This window comes from Rhinopithecus roxellana, chromosome 5 (genome assembly GCF_007565055.1).
Source record: "Rhinopithecus roxellana isolate Shanxi Qingling chromosome 5, ASM756505v1, whole genome shotgun sequence".
NCBI lineage: Eukaryota > Metazoa > Chordata > Mammalia > Primates > Cercopithecidae > Rhinopithecus > Rhinopithecus roxellana.
In genome coordinates this window covers 164566462-164591211 of record NC_044553.1, presented here as the reverse complement: position 1 = coordinate 164591211, position 24750 = coordinate 164566462, and the positions used below count along the sequence as shown (strand labels likewise).

General features: G+C 60.8%; 1 protein-coding gene and 1 gene segment (V, D, J or C); one reads left to right on the top strand and one right to left on the bottom strand.

Annotated features, from left to right (window-relative positions):
* LOC104664690 overlaps positions 1–6891 on the bottom strand; it is a 49179-nt gene extending 42288 nt beyond the window's left edge. Inside the window, exon 1 of the mRNA XM_030930475.1 lies at positions 6416–6891. The gene's annotated coding sequence lies outside the window, so the exon portion shown is untranslated. The remainder of the gene's footprint in view (positions 1–6415) is intronic.
* Positions 1–24750, top strand: part of LOC104673310 — a 167610-nt gene that overhangs the window by 99209 nt on the left and 43651 nt on the right.

The window sequence follows — 24750 nt, the reverse complement described above, 5'->3', positions numbered from 1 at the left end:
CACGGAGCCGGTAGCGACTGACCCAAGACTGAGGTGGAGCCACAGGACACAGGTGGCCACGGAGCCGGTAGCGACTGACCCAAGACTGAGGTGGAGCCTCAGGACACAGGTGGCCACGGAGCCGGTAGCGACTGACCCAAGACTGAGGTGGAACCCCAGGACACAGGTGGCCACGGACACTGTCCACCTCAGCGAGGGGCAGACCCGAGTGTCCCCGCAGCAGACCTGAGAGCGCTGGGCCCACAGCCTCCCCTCGGGGCTTTGCTGCCTCCTCAGGTCAGCCCTGGACGTCTTGGGTTTCCCCAGGCCTGGGTGGGTTTGGAATGAGGTCTGTGTCACTGTGGTATTGGAGGGAATATTATGACCACAGTGTCACGGAGTCCATCAAAAACCCATCCCTGGGAGCCTCCCCCCACAGCCCTCCCTGCGGGGAACCGCCGCGTGCCTTTGTCACAGGATGTTTTATCGGGGCCACAGCACCACAGGTGTGCTGGCTGCCAAAGCAGTACAACACATGACCAAACCCACAGGGCAGCAGGCATGACAGACAAGCCACGAGTGGCCACGCTGGGCTCCAGCTCACCAGCCCCAGAGACCAGGAAACAGATGGCCAGGTCACCCTAAAGGTCAGCCAGACCTGGCAGCGAGGGGTCCGCGCTGCTGCTGCCCTCCAACACCGATCCAGATAGGGACAGGGTCGACCCCACAGCACCATCCACTGCTGTCCGGCCAGCGGTCCTGGAAGCCCCTCCCTCAAGGCTGGGCCACATGTCTGGACCCTGAGAGCCCCCCATGTCTGAGTAGGGGCAACAGGAACGGGGGGCTGGCCCTGTGCACTGTTCCTGCCCCTGTGGTCCCTGGCCTGCCTGGCCCTGAGGCCTGAGCCTCTCCTGGGTCATTTCTAACACAGAAGACATTCCCCAGGACAGCCAGAACTGGGCATCACTCATCCTGCCCGGCCGTCCTGAGTCCTGCTGCTTTCCAGATCTCACCGGGGAAGCCAACAGAGGACTCATCCCCACAGTCAGAGACAAAGAACCTTCCAGAAATCCCTGTCTCACTCACCAGTGGGCATCCGCTTCCAGGACAGTCCTTGGCGGCATCACAGCAGGAACCCACATCTGGATCGGGACGGCCCCCAGCACACAAGATGGCCCATGGGGACAGCCCCACAGCGCAGCCCTTCCCAGACCCCTAAAAGGAGTCCCACCCTCTGCACCTGCCCCAGGGCTCAAACTCCAGGAGGCCTGACTCCTACACACTCTCCTGACAGACGTCACCTCAGCCCCTCCTGGAGGGGACAGGAGCCCAGGAGGGTGAATCAGATCCACCTGCCCTGGATGGCAGACGTGGAAGATTCAGAAAGGCCTGAGATCCCCAGGACGCAGCACCACTGTCAATGGGGGCCCCAGACGCCTGCACCAGGGCCTGCGTGGGAAAGGCCTGTGGCCACAGCACCAGGGCCTGCGTGGGAAAGGCCTGTGGCCACACTCAAGCACTTTTTGTGTAGGGCCCTCCTACTGTGTGAATACGGTAACTACCACAGTGATGAAACCAGAGACAAAAACTGGCCGGACACCCAGGGGCCATGCACACGCCTCGGCTCAGAGCTCTCCAGGACCATGATAGCCGGGCCCACAGTTTGTGGCCAGACCTTCGGCCTCTAGGGACACCCGGGCCATCACAGCCCATGGGTTGGTGCCCCTGCACACCGTGTACCCCCAGACAGGGGCTTCAGAGGACTCTGAGGTGACCTCACTGATAACAGGTGTCCTGGCCCCTTTCCCTCCACCTGTAACAGACCCTGTCCGAGAGCTGGCCCAGTTCCAACAGCCAATTCCTGGGGCCTGGAATTGCTATAGACACCAGCCATCTTCCAGCACCTCCTGCCAATTGCCTGGATTCCCATCCTGGCTGGAATCAAGAGGACAGCGTCCCCCAGGCTCCCAACAGGCAGGACTCCCACACACCCTCCTCTGAGAGGCCACTGTGCTCCGTAGGGCCAGGCCCCAGACAGTCCCCCTCACCTGCCCACGTAGAAACTCCTGCCTTTGACATCCCCACCTGGCAAAGACCACTCATGGAGCCCCCAGCCCCAGGTACAGCCACAGAGTCTCCAAGGCCCCTAAGAAGGAGCCCATGCCCACTTCTGCCTGGACCCTTGGCTGGGCTGACAGCTGTGGACACTGGAGCTGGGCCCGCACTGGGTCACATAGGAGCTCACCAGTGAGGAGACAGGAGAGCACATGCCGGGGGAGCACCCAGCCTCCTGCTGACCGGAGGCCTGTCCCAGAGCCCAGGAGGCTGCAGAGGCCTCTCCATGGGGACACTGTGCATGTCTGGTCCCTGAGCAGCCCCCCTGCCTCCCCAGCCCTGGGGGCCCCTGGCACAGCTGTCTGGGCCCTCCCTGTTCCCTGGGAAGCTCCTCCTCACAGCTCCGCCTCCAGTTCCAGGTGTGGTTATTGTCAGGGGGTGTCAGGCTGTGGGGGATACAGTGGGTACAGTTACCACAGTGGTGCCGCCCACAGCAGCAACCAGGCCAACTAGACAGGCCCCTGCCGCGCAGCCCCAGGCCTCCAGCTCACCTGCTTCTCCTGGGGCTCTCAAGGCTGCCATTGTCTGCCCTCTGGCCCTCTGTGGGGAGGGTTCCCTCAGTGGGAGGTCTGTGCTCCAGGGCAGGGATGACTGAGATAGAAACCAAAGGCTGGCAGGGAAAGGCAGCTTCCAGCCCTGAGAAGTGCAGGCAGCACCACCAAGCCACGGAGTCACAGAGCCACGGAGCCCCCAGTGTGGGCATGTGAGGGTGCTGTGCCCCTGGCAGGCCCAGCCCTGATGGGGAAGCCTGCCCGTCCCACAGCCCAGGTCCGCAGGGGCAGCGGGCACTGAAGCTGCCAGGCTGTGCTCTATGCTCCTCATCCCTCCAGCAGCATCCCCTCCACAGTGGGGAAACTGAGGCTTGGATCACCACCCAACCCCCGGAAATGAGGCGGGGAGCCCAGGCAGTGGGCCCGGAGCATTGTGTGTACCCCGGCAGAACCTGGGCACGGGATCAGCAAGAGATGCCAAACCCTGAGTGGCAGAAGGGTCCGACCCCACCCAGGCCACTCGATTAATCCCCATCCCCCTGCCCTGGAGACCTCTTCGAGTACCACCAGCAGCTCAGCTTCTCAGGGCCTCACCCCTGCAAGGAAGGTCAAGGTCTGGGCCTGCCCGAAACACAGCACCCCCCAGGCCAGTCCGCAACGTCCGACAACCCCACACCAGAGTCACTGCCTGGCCATGCTCTGGAGAGGACCCCTCAGCCCCCACCCAGTATGGAGGACTGGGGAGGACAGGACACAACTCCTCTCCTTTCCGTTCCCCCACCTGCCTCTGCCTGGGACCCCTGGTATGTGGACAGAAAAGACGCTTGCCTGATCGACCCCCAGGAGGCAGGAACTTCTCTCTAGGGACCCCAGCCCGAGCGCCCCCTAACCTAGGACCCAGCCTGCCCCTCCTTCCCTCTGCCCTCCTCATCTCCCCAAGGGAATCCAGTATGCCCAGGAAGCCATCAGGAAGGGCTGAGGGAGGAAGCGGAGCTGCTGCACCACTGTGCGGGAGGCTCTGTCTTCATGAACCCAGGGAAGTGCCAGCCTCCTGGGGAGTATGGTCCACCCTGCCGAGGGCTCCCACCGTAGCAGGCTGCGGGGAAATGTAGCAGGACGAGCCGCAGACAAAACTCCTCAGACACTGAATTAAAGAAGGAAGAGGTTTTTTATTCGGCCGGGAGCATCGGCAGACTCGCGTCTTAAGAACCGAGCTCCCGGAGAAAGAAATACTTGGCCTTTTTAAAGGCTTACAACTTTAAGGGGTCCACGTGAAAGGGTCGTGATAAATCGAGCAAGCGTGGGAAATGTGACTGGGGGCTACATGCATCAGCTAACAGAACAGAAAGTTTTACAATGCTTTTTTTCATACAGTGTCTGGAATTTACAGATAACACAAGTAGTTTAGGCCAGGGGTTGATGTTATTATTATTACTTTGTTTAACTCCTAGGGCCGGGTGGTGGTGCCGAGGTTGTCTGGCTATTTATCTTACTTTTGTTTCTTTCTCACTTTCCTCCTGTCTTGTGAACTAGGCAAGGTGGTGGGAGGAGGGCAGTAGGAGTAGTAGTGGTCTCTTCCTTAGAAAGACCAGTGACGATGTGCAAGAGGGCTCAGGGCCCCACGAGTGCTCCTCCATCCTCAGTGAACCCCCACCGCTGGCGACCCACTGACCCGCCCACCTCCAGGTCGTCCACACCTTCCTAAGCCCCACCTACACCAGAGCTGGCAGAGCCAGTGCAGACAGAGTATAAGGGGGCCGCCAGGGCAGCTTCAGGGAGGGAACGATGGAGGGACGGGAGTTCAGTGAACATGGCCTCCTCCCCTGGGTCCAGGATCCTTCTATGGGACCCCTGGATCCCGCCCCTCCAGGCTCTGGGAGGACAAGCAGGATGGGAGATTCTGTGCAGGGACCCTCTCACAGTGGAATACCCCCACAGCGGCTCAGGCCAGACCCAAAAGCCCCTCAGGGAGCCCTCCACTGCAGTGCCGGGCCTGGGGGCAGCCCCTCCCAGACAGGACAGACTCAGGACCCCAAGGAGGTCCTGCCAGGGGGAGCTCAGAGCCATGGAGGAGCAGGATATGGGGCCCCCAATACAAACACAGACGTCAGCTCCATCCAGGACCGCCCAGCCCACGCCCTGAGAGGAACGCCTGTCTCCAGCCTCTGCAGGCCGGGAGGCAGCTGGCCTCTGCCTCTGACCCCTACTGCAGACACAAGACAGAGGAGCAGGCCTCCCAGAGCCAGGGTTGAGGGACGCCCTGGTCAAGGCCAGACAAGACCAAGGGGCGCTGAGCTCAGCAAGGGAAGGCCCCCAAACAGACCAGGAGGTTTCTGAAGATGTCTGTGTCACAGTGGGGTATAGCGGCAGCTGGAACCACAGTGACACGTGCCGGGCCAGAAACCCCGTCCCAAGTCAGCGGAACGCAGACAGAGCAGGCAGGACAGGTTTAGGATCTGAGACCCCATCTGACACCCAGGCATCAGATGTCTCCCGTCTAGGGCACCACACCCTGTCCTGCATTTCTGCAAGAAGAGGGGCAGCCTGGGGGGATCTAGGGCGAGGAGATGGGTCTCCTCTACCCCAAGGAGGAGCTGGCAGGGCCCGAGCACCCTCCCCATTGAGGCCGACCTGCCCAGAGGGGCCTGGGCCAACCGCACACACTGGGGTGGAATGTGTGCAGGCCCCAGTCTCTGTGGGTGTCCAGCTAGCTGGGGCTCCCAGTACTCACCCTACACCTAAAACAAGTCACAGCCTCCAGAGCCCACAAAGGAGATCCCACCCAGCAGCCCAGCCCCCCCTAGGAGGCCCCAAAGCTCAGGCCACCTGGTTGGATTCTGAACAGCCCCGAGTCACGGTGGGTATAGCTGGAACGACCACTGTGAGAAAAGCTGCAGTCCAAAACTGTCCCGCGGCCACTGCCAGAGGCCCAGCCAGAGAGGGGAGCAGCCGCCCGAACCCATGTCCTGCCGGCTCCCATGACCCCCCGGCACCCGGAGCCCCACGGTGTCCCCACTGGATGGGAGGACAATGGCCGGGGGCTCCGGCGGGTTGGGGCAGGGGCTTGATCCCATCCTTCTGCCCTGGCCCAAGGGCCCCTGGCTGGAGCTGACCCGTTCTGACAAGTGTCCTCAGAGAGACGGGGATCAGCTGGCGCCTCCCAACATCAACCCCAGGCAGCCCAGGCACAAATCCCACATCCAGAGCCGACTCCAGGAAGAGAGACACACCAATACCCTGCGGGACCCGACCCTGATGACTCCCGTCCCATCTCTGTCCTCACTTGGGGCCTGCTGCGGGGCGAGCACTTGGGAGCAGACTCGGGCTTAGGGGACACCACTGTGGGCCCGACCTCAACCAGGCAACAGACCCTTCCTTCCTGCCCTGGTGCAGTACTGACTTTGGGATCTGGGCCAGGAGAAACTTCTGGCAGGTCGCCAAGCACAGAGCCCCCAGGCTGAGGTGGCCCCAGGAGGATCCCAAGGAGGTGGCCCACGCCCCTTCCTCTCAGCTGGACCCCATGTCCTCCCCAAGAGAGGGGCACCAGTCCAAGGAAGGTCCTCCACAGAGCCCCCTTCAGGCTCCTCCCCAGGACCACAATGGGCCTCAGTCCCCACTCTGGAAAGGCAGCCACCTCAGGCACCCCAGGCAGCCCAGGCCCGTCCATTCCTGCAGTGCCCAAGCCCACACTCTGGAGCAGAGCAGGGCGAATCTGGGAGGGGCTGGGTTCCCCACTCCCCACCCCCACCTGCACACCCCACCCACCCCTGTCCAGCGGCTCTGCAGGGGGGACAAGCCCACATGGGATATGGACTTAGGGTCTCACTCACGTGCCTCCCCTCCTCGGAAAAGGGGTCTCATGCCGAGATCCCCACAGCAGCCCTGGTCACAGGTGGAAGCAGTGGTTCAGGGCCACCCTGACCTGGGCCCCTAAGGTTCCTCCAGCCCCGGCTGCCCTGCTATCCCTGGGAGGCCTGGGCCCCACCAGACCACAGGTCCAGGGCACCTCCCGCAGGAGCCACCAACACAGCTCACAGGAAGAAGAGAAGCCCCAGACCCGCAGGGCCAGGACCTGCCTTGTTACCACTGCTTCCTGCCCCAGACCTCAGCGCCCTCCCCCTTCCACTTACACACAGGCCAGGAAGCTGTTCCCACACAGTTCAACCCCAAACCGGGACCACCTGGCTCTCAGGTCACTGCCATTTCCTTCTCCGTTTACTCCCAGTGCCTCTGTGATCCCTCCCTCCTCCCTCCTTCAGGGAAACAGCCTGTGCAGCCCCTCCCTGCAGCCCACACCCTGGGGAGACCCTGACCCTGCCCCCAGCCCTTTCTACCCCACTGCTATTGCTGCCCACCCAGACAACCCTGGGGTCCCATCCCTGCAGCCCCACCCTGAGAAGACCAGACCCTGCCTTTGGCCCTTTCTCCCCTGCTGCTCTTGCCGCCCACACAGACAACCCTGGGGTCCTGTCCCTGTAATCCCCACCCTGGTCTCCACCCAGACCCCTGTCCCTCCCTCCAGACACTCCCACTAGGCCAACCCTGCACCTGCAGGCCTTCCCCTCTTCTGCTGCAGAGCATCAATTTCTCCAGCCTGTGCCCATCCCATGCCCTGTCCTGATCACAACTCAAGCTCTTCATCTCCTGGAGCCCCTGAGCCATGGCACTGACCCTGCACTCCCACCCACACACGGCCCATGCCCTTACCTTCCTCCTGGCTACTCCGGCCCCGCTCCCCTCTCAGCCCGGCTGTTGTATTTCCAGGACAAAGGCTCACCCAAGTCTTTCCCATGCAGGCCTGGGCCCTTGCCCTCACTGCCCATTTACAGGGCAGCATCCTGTGCACAGAAGCAGGGAGCTCAGCCCTTCCACAGGCAGAAGGCACTGAAAGAAATCGGCCTCCAACACCTTGACACACGTCCGCCTGTGTCTCTCACTGCCCGCACCTGCAGGGAGGCTCAGCACTCCCTTTAAAGACGAGGGATCCAGGCAGCAACATCACGGGAGAATGCAGGGCTCCCAGACATCGTGGCCCTCTCCAGGCCTCTCCTGGGAAGAGACCTGCAGCCACCCAGTCAGCAGAGTCTAACACCAAACATCCCTGGAGGCGGATGGATACTAACGGAGTCATTGCCAGACCCGGAGGCAGGGGAGCAGTGAGCCCGAGCCCAGACCTCAGGGACAGAGACCAGCCGCTGACATCCCGAGCCCCTCACTGGTGGCCCCACAACACCCCATGTAAACAGGACACACCCACATTCCCAGCTGGACCAGGGCAGAGACTGCTGAGCCCCCAGCACCAGTATCAAGAAACACCAGGTAACAGCATCAGCAGGGGCTCCTGAGAAAGAGGAGGGGATGTCTCCTTCACCAGCAAGTGCTTGCCTTGAGCAAAAACAGGGTCCATGAAACTCCCCCAGGACAAAGGAGAAGCCCCCTGTACAGCGCTGGGCTCAGAGTCCTCTCCAAGACACACGAGTTTCAGACAAAAACCCCCTGGAATCCACAGTCTCAGCAGGAGAGCCAGCCAGAGCCAGCAAGACGGGACTCGGTGATACCCACAGGAACAGGAGGATATTGTGGGGGCTCGTGTCACTGTGAGAATACTGCAGTGGTGGTAGCTGCTACACCCACAGTGACACAGCCCCATTCCCAAAGCCCTACTTCAAACACACCCACTTCTGGGGCTGAGGGGCTGGGGGCAGCTTCTGGGAAGTAGGGTCTAGGGGTGTCCATCAATGCCCAAAACGCACCAGACTCCCCCCCATATATCACCCCCACCAGCCAGCGAGCAGAGTAAACAGAAAATGAGAGGCAGCTGAACACAGGCCCCAAGGAAAGAGCTTTGGTGGGTGTGCAAAAGGGGATGCAGCCAGAGCCTGAGTAGGGCCTTTTGCTGCTTCTGCTTTCCTGTGCAGATAATTCCATAAACCAGAGTTTGGAATCAATGCCTGGGAGTGAGCCCAGGAGGACAGTCTGTGGGAAGGGCAGAGGGAAGGAGGAGCAGCCGCTATCCTACGCTGTCATCATTCAAAAGTTTGCCCTGTGCCCACACTGCTGCATCATGGGATGCTTAACAGCTGATGTAGACACAGATGAAGAGAGAATCAGTGGGATGGATTTGCAGCACAGATCTGAATAAATTCTCCTGAATGTGGAGCAGCACAGAAGCAAGCACACAGAAAGTGCCTGATGCAAGGGCAAAGTTCAGTGGGCACCTTCAGGCATTGCTGCTGGGCACAGACACTCTGAAAAGCACTGGCAGGAACTCCCTGTGACAAAACAGAACCCTGCAAGCAATGCCACCCCCAGAGCCCTCCCTGAGAGCGTCATGGGCAAAGATGTGTGTGCAGAACAACTGATTGTCATAGGCCCAAATTGAGAACAAAGCAAACATTCATCTGAAGGAGAACAGGCAAATAAACAATGGCAGGTTCATGCAATGCAAACCCAGACAGCCACGAGGACAACAGTACAGGGTTAGGAGCGACTCTGCAGTTGAGTTCACGACAATGCTGAGTAATTGGAGTAACAACGGAAGCTCCAAAAAATACTTTCAATGTGATTTCTTCTAAATAAAATGTACGCCCAGCTAAATGAACTCTCTTTTTAAGGGATACATTTCCCAGTTAGAAAACCATAAAGAAAACCAAGAACATGATAATCACATAATCAAAGTAGTGGTTACTTCCACTGGGGAAGGAAGAGGGTATGAACTGAGACGCACAGGGCTGGCAAGTCTCCTAACAAGAACAGAACAATTACATTACAGTATCTTGAAAATAGTAGTTAAATTTCTAAATTGCAAGAAGAGGAAAATGCACACAGCTGTGTTTAGAAAATTCTCACTCCGGCACTGTTCATAATAGCAAAGACATTAACCCAGGTTGCATAAATAAATGATGACGCAGGCAATTGTACAATGATACAGACGTACACTTAGTATATGAGTCATCGATGATGTATCCCCAAAGAAACGACTTTAAAGAGAAAAGGCCTGATGTGTGGCAACACTCACCTCCCTGAGCATCCCCGGACAGGCTGCAGGCTCACCGTGTGGCAGGGCAGCCCGGTACCTGCTGGCAGCTCCTGGGGACTGACGTGGAGCAAGCACAGAGCCCCGAGGACGGCACAGTCAGTGAACTCCAGAGAGAAGCAACTCAGCCACACTCCCCGGCCAGAGCCTGAGAGGGATGCCGGTGCAGAGGGAGACAGAGCCCAGCTCCTCCACAGCCAGCACCACCTGGGCAGTGGCCACCATCCATCCGGCAGGCACAGAGCGGGGGCTGGGAGGAGGGGCAGGGACACCAGGCAGGGTCAGCATCAGAGAAAACTATGGAAACCTCACACATCCACATGAGCCTCCCCTGATCTGGACCTCACTTGACCTGAGCTTCTCCTGACCTGGGCCTCACCTGGCCTGGACCTGGCCTGTCCCGAGCTTCACCTGACCTGGGCCTCAACTCACCTGGACCTCTCCTGACCTGGGTTTAACCTGTCCTGGAACTCACCTGGCCGCGGGCCTCACCTGCACATGCTCCAGGTCAGGCTGGAACCTGAGTAGCACTGAGGCTGCAGAGGCTCATCCAGGGTTGGGGAATGACTCTGGGACTCTCCCACATCTCACCTTTCTGGGTGGAGGCACCTGGGGGTCCTGGGAACATAAAAAGCCCCAGAGTGATGCCTGCGTGACTTGGGGACAATTAATGAACCTGAAAGGACAGGGCCATGGGGTGGGTCGGGACAGTAGGAACAGATGCCAGCCTGAAACGGAGCCTCAGGACACAGGTGGGCACGGACACTGTCCACCTCAGCGAGGGGCAGACCCGGGTGTCCCCGCAGCAGACCTGAGAACGCTGGGCCCACAGCCTCCCCTCAGGGCTCCGCTGCCTCCTCAGGTCAGCCCTGGACATCCCGGGTTTCCTCAGGCCTGGGTAGGTTTGAAGTGAGGTCTGTGTCACTGTGGTATTACTATAGTGGTGGTTATGACTACCACAGTGGCACAGAGTCCATCAAAAACCCATCCCCGGGAGCCTCCTGCCACAGCCCTCCCCACGGGGGTCTGCCGCGTGCCATGTTAGGATTCTGATCCAGGACACAGCACCATGGGTGTGGTGGCCACCACAGCAGTGCAGCCCGTGACCCAAACCCACAGGGCCGCAGGCACGATGGACAGGCCCACGCGTGACCATGCTGGGCTCCAGCCCGCCAGCCCCAGAGACCAGGAAACAGATGGTCAAGGTCACCCCATAGGTCACAGACCTTGCTCCAAGGGGTCTGCACCACTGCTGCCTTCCAACACCAGTCCAGATGGGGACAGGGCCAGCCTCACAGCACCAACTGCTGCCGTCCAGCCACTGGTCCCGGAAGCCCCTCCCTCAAGGCTGGGCCACATGTGTAGAGCCTGTGAGTCCCCCATTTTTGAGTAGGAGCACCAGGAGGGTGGGGCTGGCCCTGTGCACTGTCCCTGCCCCTGTGGTCCCTGGCCTGCCTGGCCCTGATGCCTGAGACTCTCCTGGGTCATTTCCAAGACAGAAGACATTCCCAGGGACAGACAGAGCTGGGCGTCGCTCATCCTGCCCGACTGTCCTGAGTCTTGCTGGTTTCCAGATCTCACCGGGGAAGCCAACAGAAGACTCACCCCCACAGTCAGAGACAAAGAACCTTCCAGAAATCCCTGTCTCTCTCCCCAGTGGCCACCCTCTTCCAGGACGGTCCTCAGTGGCATCAGAGCAGGAACCCACATCTGGATCGGCCCCAGAGCACAAGATGGCCCATGGGGACTGCTCCACAGTCCAGCCCTTCCCAGACCCCTAAAAGGCGTCCCACCCCCTGCACCTGCCCCAGGGCTCAAACTCCAGGAGGCCTGACTCCTGCACACTCTCCACTGGAGGTCACCTCAGCCCCTCCTGGAGGGGGGAGCCTGGGAGGGTGAGTCAGCTCCACCTGCCCTCGATGGCAGACAGAAAAGATTCAGAAAGGCCTGAGATCCCCAGGACGCAGCACCACTGTCAATGGGGGCCCCCGACGCCTGGAAGAAGGCCTGGGTGGGAAAGGCCTCTGGCCACATTCAGGGGCTTTTTGTGAAAGGCCTTCTCACTGTGTGACTACGGTAGCAGCTACCACAGTGATGAACCCAGTGGCAAAAACCAGCCGGACACCCAGGGTTTACGCACACTCCTCGGCTCGGAGCTTTCCAGGACCAGAAGAGCCGGGTCTGAGAGTTTTGCCCAGACCCTCGGCCTCTAGGGACACCCCGACCATCTCAGCCCATGGGCTGGTGCCCTGCACACCGTGTGCCTCCAAACAGGGGCTTCAGAGGGCTCTGAGGTGACCTCACTGATGACCACAGGTGTCCTGGCCCTTCCCCGCCAGCCGCACCAGACCCTGTCCCAACAGATGCCCCGGTTCCAACAGCCAACTCCTGGAGCCTGGAATTGCTATAGACACCAGCCCCCTTCCAGCAGCTCCTGCCAATTGCCTGGATTCCCATCCTGGCTGGAATCAAGAGGACAGCGTCCCCCAGGCTCCCAACAGGCAGGATTCCCACACACCCTCCTCTGAGAGGCCACTGTGCTCCGTAGGGCCAGGCCCCAGACAGTCCCCCTCACCTGCCACTACAGACGCACCTGCCATTGATGTCCCCACCTGGCAAAGACGGCTTATGGAGCCCCCAGCCCCAGGTAGAGCGGTAGAGAGTCTCTGAGGCCCCTAAAATGGAGTTCATGCCCAATTCTGCCTGGACCCTCAGCCAGGCTGACAGGAGTGGACACTGGAGCTGGGCCCGCACTGGGCTGCATAGGAGCTCACCGGTGAGGAGCACAGGAGAGCACATGCCGGGGGAGCACCCAGCCTCCTGCTGACCCGAGGCCTGTCCCAGAGCCCAGGAGGCTGCAGAGGCCTCTCCATGGGAACACTGTGCATGTCTGGTACCTAAGTAGCCCACCGCCTCCCCAGCCCTGGGGGCTCCTGGCACAGCTGTCCGGACCCTCCCTGTTCCCTGGGAAGCTCCTCCTCACAGCCCTGCCTCCAGTTCCAGGTGTGGTTATTGTCAGGGGGTGTCAGGCTGTGGTGGATACAGCTACGGTTACCACAGTGGTGCCGCCCACAGCAGCAACCAGGCCAACTAGACAGGCCCCTGCCGCGCAGCCCCAGGCCTCCAGCTCACCTGCTTCTCCTGGGGCTCTCAAGGCTACCATTGTCTGCCCTCTGGCCCTCTGTGGGGAGGGTTCCCTCAGTGGGAGGTCTGTGCTCCAGGGCAGGGATGACTGAGATAGAAACCAAAGGCTGGCGGGGAAAGGCAGCTTCCAGCCCTGAGAGGTGCAGGCAGCACCACCAAGCCACGGAGTCACAGAGCCACGGAGCCCCCAGTGTGGGCATGTGAGGGTGCTGTGCCCCTGGCAGGCCCAGCTCTGATGGGGAAGCCTGCCCATCCCACAGCCCAGGTTTGCAGGGGCAGCGGGCACTGAAGCTGCCAGGCTGTGCTCTACGATCCTCATCCCTCCAGCAGCATCCCCTCCACAGTGGGGAAACTGAGGCTTGGAGCACCACCCAACCCCCTGGAAACGAGGCGGGGAGCCCAGGCAGTGGGCCCAGAGCATTGTGTGTACCCCGGCAGAACCTGGGCATGGGGATCAGCCAGAGATACCAAACCCTGAGTGGCAGAAGGGTCCGACCCCACCCAGGCCACTCGATTAATCCCCATCCCCCTGCCCGGGAGACCTCTTCGAGTAACACCAGCAGCTCAGCTTCTCAGGGCCTCATCCCTGCAAGGAAGGTCAAGGGCTGGGCCTGCCAGAAACACAGCACCCTCCCAGGCCGTGGCTAAGACAAGTGGGCAGACGGCTGTTGACAGGACATATTGCTGGGGCATCTGTCACTGTAACTTCTGGGTATTGGTTCCCATAACACAGACCCTGACAAAATCCCCACTGCCTCCCCTGCTAGGGGCTGGCCTGGTCTCCTCCTGCTCTCCGAGGAGGTTGCTGACCTCCAGGATGGCTCCCGTCCCCAGTTCCAGGCCCAGAGCAGACCCCAGGCAGGCTGCAGGCTGGGAGACCACCCCCATCCTTGCTGCAGTTCAGTGAAGGTGCCCAGGGCAGAAAATGGCATGAACACAGGGATGACCGGGCCATCCCACACCTGAGTCCGCCCCTCCTGCTCTGCGCCCCGCACCTCCCAGGCCAGTCCACAACGCCCGACAACCCCACACCGGAGTCACTGCCTGGCCATGCCCTGGGGAGGACCCCTCAGCCCCCACCCTGTCTGGAGGACTGGGGAGGACAGGACACAGGCCCTCTCCTTACTGTTCCCCCACCCGGCTCCTGCCGGGACCCTCAGGGTGTGGACAGAAAGGACGCCCGCCTGATTGGCCCCCAGGAGCCAGGAACTTCTTTCCAGGGACCCCAGCCCGAGCGCCCCCTTCCCTAGGACCCACTCCTGCCCCTCCTCCCCTCCGCTCTCCTCTCATCAACCCGTGGGAATCCGGAATCCCCAGGAAGCCATCAGGAAGGGCTGAGGGATGAAGCCTCCTGCAAAAATGGGTGGGAGGCTCTGTCTTCATGAACCCAGGGGAGTGCCAGCCTCCTAGAAGGTATGCTCCACCCTGCCGAGGGCTCCCACAGTGGCAGGCTGCGGAGAAAGACCAGGGATGGTGTCGGGGAGGGCTCAGGGCTCCAGGGGTGCTCCACCGTCCTGGATGAGCCCACTCCATGGCCGGTGACCCACTGACCCACTCACCTCCTTTCCACCCTAGCCACAGGTCATCCACACCTTCCTAAGTCCCACCTACACCAGAGCCGGCAGAGCCAGTGCAGACAGAGGCTGGGGTGCAGGGGGGCCACCAGGGCAGCTTGGGGGAGGGAAGGATGGGGGAGGGGAGGTCAGTGAAGAGGCCCCCCTCCCCTGGGTCCAGGATCCTCCTCTTGGATCCCCAGATCCAGCCCCCTCCAGGCTCTGGGAGGACAAGCAGGATGAGAGATTCTCTGTGGGACCCTCTCACAGAGGAATACCCCCACAGCGGCTCAGGCCAGACCCAAAAGCCCCTCAGTGAGCCCTCCACTGCAGTGCCAGGCCTAGGGGGCAGCCCCTCCCAGACAGGAAGAACCCAGCACCCCGAGGAGGTCCTGCCAGGGGGAGCTTAGAGCCATGGAGGAGCAGGATATGGGGCCCCTGATACAGGCACAGACCTCAGCTCCATCCAGGACCGCTGGTCCTGCCCTGGGAGGAAGGCCTGTCTCCAGCCCCTGCAGGCAATTAGGCAGCTGGCCTCTGCCTCAGACCCCCACTCCAGACACCAGACAGAGAGGGGCAGGCTCCCCAGAACCAGAGTTGAGGGATGCCCCATCAAGGCCAGACCAGACCAAGGGGTGCTGAGCCCAGCACGGGAAGGCCCCCAAACAGACCAGGAGGTTTCTGAAGGTGTCTGTGTCACAGTGGGGTATAGTACTGACTGGTCCCACAGTGACACTCACCAGGCCAGAAACCCTGTCCCAAGTCAGCAGAACCCAGAGAGAACAGGGATACGTTTAGGATCTGAGGCCGCATCTGACACCCAGGCCAGCAGACGTCTCCCCTCCAGGGCACCCTCCACTGTCCTGCATTTCTGCAAGAACAGGGGCAGCCTGACGAGGTCCAGGGCCAGGAGATGGGTCCCCTCTATCCCAAGGAGGAGCCAGGCAGGACCCGAGCACCCTCCCCATTGAGGCTGACCTGCCCAGAGGGGCCTGGGCTCAGCCCACACACTGGGCGGAATGTGTGCAGGCCCCAGTCTCTGTGGGTGTTCCGCTAACTGGGCCTCCCAGTGCTCACCCCATACTTAAAAGGAGTCACAGCCTCTGGAGCCCACATAGGAGACCCCGCCCAGCAGCCCAGCCCCCACCCCGGAGGCCCCAGAACACAGGGCGCCTTGTCAGGTTCTCAACAGCCCCGAGTCACAGTGGGTGTAACTGGAATGACCCCTGTGAGAAGAGCTGCATCCAAAACTGTCCCGTGGCGGCAGTTGGAGGCCAGCCAGAGAGGGGAGCAGCCACCCTGAACCCATGTCCTGCTGGCTCTGATGACCCCCAGCACCCGGAGCCCCCACGGTGTCCCCACGGGATGGGAGCACAAGGGCCGGGGGCTCTGGCGGGTTGGGGCAGGGGCTTGATCCCATCCTTCTGCCGTGGCCCAAGGGCCTCTGGATGGAGCTGACCCTTCTGACAAGTGTCCTCAGAGAGATGCGGATCAGTGCCGCCTCCCAACATCAACCCCAGGCAGAACAGGCAGAAACCCCACATCCAGAGCCGACTCCAGGAGCAGAGACACCCCAATACCCTGGGGGACCCCAACCCCGATGACTCCCCACTTCTGGGGAACTTCTGGGAGGTCGCCAAGCACAGAGCCCCCAGGCTGAGAAGGTCCCAGGAAGACCCCAGGAGGTGGCCCACTCACCTTCCTCCCAGCTGGACCGCATATCCTCCCCAAGATAGGGGTGTCATCCAAGGCGGGTCCTCCATGGAGCCCCCTTCAGATTCCTCCACAGACCCCACTGGGCCTCAGTCCCCACTCTGGGAATGCAACCACCATGCGCACCCCAGGCAGCCCAGGCCCAGCCACCCTGCAGTGCCCAAGCCCACACCCTGGAGCAGAGCAGGCTGCTTCTGGGAGGGACTGGGCTCCCCACCTCCCACCTGCACCCAGCCACCCACCCCTGCCCAGCCCCTCTGCAGGAGGGTCAGAGCCCCCCATGGGGTATGGACTTAGGGTCTCACTCACGCACCTAGATTCCTGGGTGAAGGGGCCTCATGCCCAGATCCCCACAGCAGCACTAGTCACAGGTGGAGGCAGTGCCCCAGGGCTACCCTGACCTGACCCCTCAGGCTCCTCCAACCCCGGCTGTCCTGCTGTCCCTGGGAGGCCTGGGTTCCACCAGACCACAGGTCCAGGGCACCTCCCGCAGGAGCTACCCACACACAGCTCACAGGAAGAAGATAAGCTCCAGACCTACCCCGGCTTCCTGCCCCAGACCTCCCGCCCTCCCCCTTTCACTTACACACAGGCCAGGAAGCCGTTCCCACACAGTTCAATCCCAAACCTGGACCGCCTGGCCATCGGATCACTGCCGTTTCCTTCTCCATTTGCTCCCAGCGCCTCTGTGCTCCCTCCCTCCTCCCTCCTTCGGCAGAACACCCTGTGCAGCCTCTCCCTGCACCCCACATCTCAGGCCCAGTTGTTGTATTTCCAGGACAAAGGCTCACGCAAGTCTTTGCTATGCAGGCCTGGGCCGTTGCCCTCACTGCCCGGTTACAGGGCAGCCTCCTGTGCACAGAAGCAGGAAGCTCAGCCCTTCCACAGGCAGAAGGCACTGAAACAAATCGGCCTCCAGCGCCTTGATGCACGTCCGCCTGTGTCTCTCACCGCCCGCACCTGCAGGGAGGCTGGGTACTCCCTTCAAAGACGAGGGATCCAGGCAGCAACATCACGGGAGAATGCAGGGCTCCCAGACATCCCAGTCCTCTCACAGGCCTCTCCTGGGAAGAGACCTGCAGCCACCACCAAACAACCATGGAGCCAGCTGGATAGTAACAGAGTCAGTGACTGACCTGGAGGGCAGGGGAGCTGTGAGCCCGAGCCCAGACTGCAGGGACAGAGACCAGCCACTGACATCCCGAGCCCCTCACTGGTGGCCCCACAATACCTCAAGGAGACAGAACAGACCCACAGTCCCACCTGGAACAGGGCAGACACTGCCGAGCCCCAGCATCAACCTCAAGAAACACCAGGCAACAGCATCAGAGGGGGCTCCTGAGAAAGAGAGGAGGGGAGGTCTCCTCCACCAGCAAGCGCTTCCCTTGACCAAAAACAGGGCCCACGTAACTCCCCCAGGACAAAGGAGGAGCCCCAGGACAAAGGAGGAGCCCTCCCTGGGCTCAGGGTCCTCTCCAAGGCACCCTGAGTTACAGACAAAAACCCCTGGGAACGCACAGTCTCAGCAGGAGAAAAGGCCAAAGTAGTGAGCAGGGACTCAGTGACACCCGCAGGGACTGGAAGATTTTGTGGGGGCTCGTGTCACTGTGAGCACACTGTAGTGATAGTGGCTGCTCCTCCCACAGTGACACAGCTCCAGTCCCAAAGCCCTACTGCAAACACACCCACTTCTGGGGCTGAGGGGCTGGGGGCAGCGTCCGGGAGTAGGGCCTGGGGTGTCCATCAATGTCCAAAATGCACCAGACTCCCCCCCATATATCACCCCCACCGGTCAGCAAGCAGAGTAAACAGAAAATGAGAGGCAGCTGGGAAGCTGGCACAGGCCCCAAGGAAAGAGCTTTGGTGGGTGTGCAAGAGGGAATGCAGGCAGAGCCTGAGCAGGGCCTTTTGCTGTTTCTGCTCTCCTGTGCAGAGAATTCCATAAACTGGAGTTTGGGATCAATGGCTGGGAGTGAGCCCAGGAGGACAGTCTGTGGGAAGGGCAGAGGGAAGGAGGAGCAGCCGCTATCCTATGCTGTCATCATTCGAAAGTTTGCCCTGTGCCCACACTGCTGCATCATGGGATGCTTAACAGCTGGTGTCGACACAGCTGAAGAGAGAATCAGTGGGATGGATTTCCAGCACAGACCTGAATAAATTCTCCAGAATATGGAGCAGCACAGAAGCAAGCACACAGAAAGTGCCTGATGCAAGAGCAAAGTTCAGTGGGCACCTTCAGGCATTGCTGCTGGGCACAGACACTCTGAAAAGCACTGGCAGGAACTCCCTGACACAAAACAGAACCCTGCAGGCAATGCCACCCCCAGAGCCCTCCCTGAGAGCGTCATGGGCAAAGATGTGTGTGCAGAACAACTGATTGTCATAGGCCCAAATTGAGAACAAAGCAAACATTCATCTGAAGGAGAACAGGCAAATAAACAATGGCAGGTTCATGCAATGCAAACCCAGACAGCCACGAGGACAACAGTACAGAGTTAGGAGCGACTCTGCAGTTGAGTTCACGACAATGCTGAGTAACTGGAGTAACAATGGAAGCTCCAAAAAATACTTTCAATGTGATTTCTTCTAAATAAAATGTACGCCCAGCTAAATGAACTCTCTTTTTAAGGGATACATTTCCCAGTTAGAAAACCATAAAGAAAACCAAGAACATGATAATCACATAATCAAAGTAGTGGTTACTTCCACTGGGGAAGGAAGAGGGTATGAACTGAGACGCACAGGGTTGGCAAGTCTCCTAACAAGAACAGAACAATTACATTACAGTATCTTGAAAATAGTAGTTAAATTTCTAAATCGCAAGAAGAGGAAAATGCACACAGCTGTGTTTAGAAAATTCTCACTCCGGCACTGTTCATAATAGCAAAGACATTAACCCAGGTTGCATAACTAAAAGATGACGCAGGCAATTGTACAATGATACAGACGTATATTTAGTATATAAGACCTCGATGATGTATCCCCCAAAGAAACGACTTTAAAGAGAAAAGGCCTGATGTGTGGCAACACTCACCTCCCTGGGCATCCCGGGACAGGCTGCAGGCTCACCGTGTGGCAGGGCAGCCCGGTACCTGCTGGCAGCTCCTGGAGACTGACGTGGAGCAAGCACAGAGCTCTGAGGACATATACCCCTGAGGACGGCATAGTCAGTGAACTCCAGAGAGAAGCAACTCAGCCACACTCCCCGGCTAGAGCCCGAGAGGGACGCCCGTGCACAGGGAGGCAGAGCCCAGCTCCTCCACAGCCAGCACCACCTGGGCAGCGGCCACCATCCATCCGGCAGGCACAGAGCGGGGGCTGGGAGGAGGGGCAGGGACACCAGGCAGGGTCAGCATCAGAGAAAACTATGGAAACCTCACACATCCACCTGGGCCTCCCCTGATCTGGACCTCACTTGACCTGAGCTTCTCCTGACCTGGGCCTCACCTGGCCTGGACCTGGCCTGTCCCGAGCTTCACCTGACCTGGGCCTCAACTCACCTGGACCTCTCCTGACCTGGGTTTAACCTGTCCTGGAACTCACCTGGCCTCGGGCCTCACCTGCACATGCTCCAGGTCAGGCTGGAACCTGAGTAGCACTGAGGCTGCAGAGGCTCATTCAGGGTTGGGGAATGACTCTGACTCCCACATCTCACCTTTCTGGGTGGAGGCACCTGGAGGTCCTGGGAACATAAAGAGCCCCAGAGTGATGCCTGCGTGACTTGGGGACAATTAATGAACCTGAAAGGACAGGGCCATGGGGTGGGTCGGGACAGTAGGAACAGATGCCAGCCTGAAACGGAGCCTCAGGACACAGGTGGGCACGGACACTGTCCACCCAAGCGAGGGGCAGACCCGGGTGTCCCCGCAGCAGACCTGAGAAGCGCTGGGCCCACAGCCTCCCCTCAGGGCTCCGCTGCCTCCTCAGGTCAGCCCTGAACATCCCGGGTTTCCTCAGGCCCGGCGGTAGGTTTGGAGTGAGGTCTGTGTCACTGTGGTTTAATATACTGGCAGTGGTTATTATACCCACAGCATCACAGAGTCCATCAAAAACCCAACCCTGGGAGCCTCCCGCCACAGCCCTCCCTGCGGGAACCGCCACGTGCCTTTGTCACAGGATGTTTTATCGGGGCCACAGCACCACAGGTGTGCTGGCTGCCAAAGCAGTACAACACATGACCAAACCCACAGGGCAGCAGGCATGACAGACAAGCCACGAGTGGCCACGCTGGGCTCCAGCTCACCAGCCCCAGAGACCAGGAAACAGATGGCCAGGTCACCCTAAAGGTCAGCCAGACCTGGCTGCGAGAGGTCCGCGTCGCTGCTGCCCTCCAACACTGATCCAGATAGGGACAGGGTCGACCCCACAGCACCATCCACTGCTGTCCGGCCAGTGGTCCTGGAAGCCCCGCCCTCAAGGCTGGGCCACATGTCTGGACCCTGAGAGCCCCCCATGTCTGAGTAGGGGCAACAGGAACGGGGGGCTGGCCCTATGCACTGTTCCTGCCCCTGTGGTCCCTGGCCTGCCTGGCCCTGAGGCCTGAGCCTCTCCTGGGTCATTTCCAACACAGAAGACATCCCCCAGGACAGCCAGAACTGGGCATCGCTCATCCTGCCCGGCCGTCCTGAGTCCTGCTCCTTTCCAGACCTCACTGGGGAAGTCAACAGAGGACTCACCCCCACAGTCAGAGACAAAGAACCTTCCAGAAATCCCTGTCTCTCTCCCCAGTGGCCACCCTCTTCCAGGACAGTCCTCGGTGGCATCACAGTGGGAACCCACATCTGGATCGGGACAGCCCCAGAACACAAGATGGCCCATGGGGACAGCCCCACAGCCCAGCCCTTCCCAGACCCCTAAAAGACATCCCACTCCTGCACCTGCCCCAGGGCTCAACTCCAGGAGGCCTGACTCCTGCACACCCTCTGGCCGGACGTCACCTCAGCCCCTCCTGGAGGGGACAGGAGCCTGGGAGATGAGTCAGATCCACCTGCCCTGGATGGCAGGTGGGGAAGATTCAGAAAGGCCTGAGATCCCCAGGACGCAGCACCACTGTCAATGGGGGCCCCAGACGCCTGCACCAGCGCCTGCGTGGGAAAGGCCTCTCTGGCCACACTCAGGGGCTTTTTCGATGAGCCCTCCTACTGTGTGACTATAGTAACTACCACAGTGATGAACCCAGCGGCAGAAACTGGTCAGAAACGCAAGGTTTATGCACACTCCTCGGCTCAGAGCTCTCCAGGACCAGAAGAGCCAGGTCTGAGGGACCCTCAGGGGACACCCGGGCCATCTCAGCCCACGGGCTGGTGCCCCGCACACCGTGTGCCCCCAAACAGGGGCTTCAGAGGGCTCTGAGGTGACCTCACTGATAACCATAGGTGCCCTGGTCCCTTCCCTGCCAGCTGCACCAGATCCTGTCCCGACAGCTGGCCCGGTTCCAACAGCCAATTCCGGGGACCCGGAATCCCTGTAGACACCAGCCTTGTTCCAACATCTCCTGCCAATTGCCTGGATTCCCATCCTGGTGGGAATCAACAGGGCAGCGTCCCCCGGGCTCCCAACAGGCAGGACTCCCACACAGCCCTCCTCTGAGAGGACACTGTGTTCCGTAGGGCCAGGCCCCGGAAAGTCCCCTTCACCTGCCACTATAGAAATGTCTGCCTTTGACATCCCCACCTCGCAAAGACCATTTATGGAGCCCCCAGCCCCAGGTACAACCGTAGAGAGTCTCTGAGGGACCTAAGAAGGAGCCATTCCCAGTTCTGCCCGGACCCTTGGCCAGGCTGACAGGAGTGGACGCTGGAGCTAGGGCCCGCACTGGGTCGCATAGGAGCTCACCGGTGAGGAGCACAGGAGAGCACATGCCGGGTGAGCACCCAGCCTCCTGCTGACGGGAGGCCTGTCCCGGAGCCCAGGAGGCTGCAGAGGCCTCTCCAGGGGGACACTGTGCATCTGATACTTAAGCAGCTCCCCCGCCTCCACAACCCTGGGGGCCCCTGGGCCCTCCCTGTTCCCTGCTCCATAGGAAGCTCCTCCTCACAGCCCCGCCTCCAGTTCCAGGTGTGGTTATTGTCAGGCAGTGTCAGACTGTGGTGGATACAGCTACGGTTACCACAGTGGTGCCGCCCATAGCAGCAACCAGGCCAGGTAGACAGGCCCCTGCCACGCAGTCCCAGGCCTCCAGCTCACTTGCCTCTCCCGGGGCTCTCAAGGCTGCTGTCGTCTGCCCTTTGTCCCTCTGTGGGGAGGGTTCCCTCAGTGGGAGGTCTGTTTTCAGTTTCCCAGGGCCTCATTCCTGCATGGAAGGTCAAGGGCTGGGCCTGCCAGGGGCACAGCACCCTCACACACTGCGGCTAAGATAGGGTGGGCAGCCTGGTGGGGGAAGGACATACTGCTGGGGTATCTGTCACTGTCCCTAGCGGGGCACTGGCTCCCAAACAATTCAGTCCTCGCCAAAATCCCCCCTGCCTCCCTTGCTAGAGGCTGGCCTGGTATCCTGCTGTCCTAGGAGGCTGCTGACCTCCAGGATGGCTCCCATCCCCAGTTCTAGGGCCAGAGCAGATCCCAGGCAGGCTGCAGGCTGGGAGGCCACCCCCTCCTTGCCAGGGTTCACTGCTGGTGACCAGGACAGGAAATGGCATGAACACAGGGATGACCAGGCCATCCCCCAACAGAGTCTGCACCCCCTGCTCTGCACCCTGCACCCCCTAAGCCAGTTCACCACAACCAGGGCTCCACATCAGAGTCACTGCCTGGCACTGCCCTGGGGAGGATCCCTCAGCCCCCGTCCTGTCTAGAGGACTGGGGACGACAGGACACAGGCCCTCTCCTTACCGTTCTGCCATCTGGCTCCTGCCGGGAGCCAGTGTGTGGACAGAAAGGACGCCTGCCTGACTGGCCCCCAGGAACCCAAAAGTTCTCTCCAGGGACCCCAGCCCAAGTGCCCCCTTTCCCAGGACACAGCCCTGCCCCTCCTCCCCTCTGCTCTCCTCTCATCACCCCATGGGAATCGGGAATCCCCAGGAAGCCATCAGGAAGGGCTGAGGGAGGACGCAGGGCTGCTGCACCACTGGGCGGGAGGCTCCGTCTTCGTGAACCCAGGGAAGTGCCAGCCTCCTAGAGGGTATGGTCCACCCTGCCGAGGGCTCCCACAGTGGCAGGCTGCGGGGATGGACCAGGGACGGTGTGGGGAAGGGCTCAGGGCCCCACGGAGTGCTCCTCCGTCCTCACTGAGCCTCCCCCTTTACCCACCTCCTCTCCCACCTGCCCACCTCCTCTCCACCCTGCCCACCTCCTCTCCAGCGTGGCCGCAGGGTGTCCATACATCCTAACTCCCACCTACACCAGAGCCAGCAGAGCCAGTGCAGACAGAGGCTGGGGTGCAGGAGGGCTGAACAGGCCAGCTTGCGGGAGGGAGGGATGGAAGGAGGGGAGGTCAGTGAAGAGGCTCCCCTCCCCTGGGTCCAGGATCCTCCTCTTGGATCCCCAAATCCAGCCCTCTCCAGGCTCTGGGAGGACAAGCAGGATAGGAGATTCTCTGTAGGACCCTCTCACAGTGGAATACCCCCACAGCGGCTCAGGCCAGACCCAAAAGCCCCTCAGTGAGCCCTGCACTGCAGTGCCGGGCCTGGAGGCAGCCCCTCCCAAAGAGGACGAACCCAACACCCCTATGACGTCCTGCCAGGGGGAGCTCAGAGCCATGAAGGAGCAAGATATGGAGCCCCTGATACAGGTACAGACCTCAGCTCCATCCATCCAGGACCTCCGGTCCCACCCTGGGAGGAACACCTGTCTCTGGCCCCTGCAGGCTGGGAAGCAGCTGGCCTCTGCCTCGGACCCCCACTCCAGACACCAGACAGAGGGGCAGGCCCCCCAGAACCAGGGTTGTGGGATGCTCCGTCAAGGCCAGACAAGACTGAGTGGTGCTGAGCCCAGCAAGGGAAGGCCTCCAAACAGACCAGGAGGTTTCTGAAGGTGTCTGTGTCACAGTGGGGTATAGCAGTGGCTGGTCCCACAGTGACACTCACCAGGCCAGAAACCCCGTCCCTAGTCAGCGGAAGGCAGAGAGAGCAGGGAGAACATGTTCAGTGCCTGAGGCCACACCTGACACCCAGGCCAGCAGACGTCTCCCCTCCAGGGCACCCACCACTGTCCTACGTTCCTGCAAGAACAGGTGCAGCCTGAGGGAGTCCAGGGCCAGGAGATGGGTCCCCTCTACCCCAAGGAGGAGCCAGGCAGGACGTGAGCACCCTCCTCGTTGAGACTGACCTGCCTGGAGGGGCCTGGGCCCAGCCCACACACTGGGCGGAATGTGTGCAGGCCCCAGTCTCTGTGGGTGTTCTGCGAGCTGGGGCTCCCAGTGCTCGCTCCACACCTAAAATGAGCCACAGCCTCAGAGCCCCTAAGGAGACCCCGCCCAGCAGCTCAGCCCCCACCCAGGAGGCCCCAGAGCTCAGGGCAGCTCCTCGGATTCTGAACCGCTCCGAGTCACAGCAGGAACACCTGGAACGACCCCTGTGAGAAAAGCTGCGTTCAAAACTGTCTCCTGGCCGCAGTTGGAGGCCCAGCCAGAGAGGGGAGCAGCCGCCCCGAACTCATGTCCTGCCGCCTCCCGTGACCCCCAGCACCCAGAGCCCCACGGTGTCCCCACTGGATGGGAGGACAAGGGCCGGGGCTCCGGCGGGTCTGAGCAGGGGCTTGATCCCGTCCTTCTGCCCCGTCC